This window comes from Protobothrops mucrosquamatus, unplaced genomic scaffold (assembly GCF_001527695.2).
Source record: "Protobothrops mucrosquamatus isolate PMUCROS unplaced genomic scaffold, P.Mucros_1.0 scaffold_151, whole genome shotgun sequence".
NCBI lineage: Eukaryota > Metazoa > Chordata > Lepidosauria > Squamata > Viperidae > Protobothrops > Protobothrops mucrosquamatus.
In genome coordinates, this window is record NW_015386227.1 from 904598 (window position 1) to 905832 (window position 1235).

Below are 1235 nucleotides of genomic sequence, written 5' to 3' on the forward strand. Positions count from 1 at the left end.
CTGATTGGAAGAAGAATCCATTTAGTTATTACTGCTTTTCTTTTCCTTTTATAAAACTTTATTACATTTCCAAAAAATATATACAAAATACAGGCAGTCCTCGACTTACGACCACAATTGAACCCCAAATTTACATTGCTAAATGAGACATTTGTTCAGTGAGTTTTGCCCCATTTCTTGCCACAGTTGTTAAGTGAATCATTGCAGTTGATAAGTTATTAGCCTGGTTCTTAAGTGGATCTGGCTTCCCCCTTGACTTTGCTTGTCAGAAGGTTGCAAAAGGTGATCACATGACCCCGGGACACTGAGACTGTCATGAATATGAACCAGTTGCCAAGCATCCGAATTTTGATCACGTGACCATGGGGATGCTGCAACGGTCATATGAAAAACAGTCATAAGCCACTTTTTCCAGTAAAGTTGTAACTTTGAATGGTCACTAAATGAACTGCTGTAAATTGAGGACTACCTGTACCAAAAAATTAAAAAAAGAAGAAAAAAGAAATTAGAGAGAAAAGAAGGAAAGGAAAAAGCAAAATTGGGAAAATGCAGACAAGAAGGGAAAAAAACTGTAGAAAAAAGTAATTCCTGACTTTTTTGGTGCAGATGCAAACATAAAATACAATGACCCTTTGTGTTAGAATCAACCCTAACATGTGGTATTTCTATATTCATAAACAAGTCCAATGAATAAATCCCAGGATTAAAGTTGGTTACTACTGCTTTTCTCGTGGCAACGGGTCCTATAGATTAACCATGTATAACTTCCCAGTTATTCTATACAAATGGAAATATCCTCCTGGAAGTAGGCATCAGAATTTCTTTATTCCATAACACAGGAAGCCATATAGTCTTTGGATTTTCATTTCCTCTGACGATATAATTAACAAGAAATAGGATTAAAATGGTGTCCAGAGGTGATTAAAATGATGCACCATTAAGGGAACTAGGGATGTCTAGCCTAACAAAGAGAAGGGCTAGGGGCGACATGTTAGCTGTCTTCCAGGACTTGAGGGGCTGCCAGAGAGAGGAGCATGGGTCAACTTATTCTCCAAAGCAGCTGAGGGTAGGACAAGAAACAATGGGTGGAAGCTGGTTAAAGAGAGATCCAGCCTAGAACTAAGGATAAATTTCTTGACAGTGAGAACAATTAATCAAAGGGAGACTTTGTTTCCTGGAGTTGTGGGTGCTCCATCACTGGAGTTTTTCAAGACAAGATTGGACAACCATTTGTC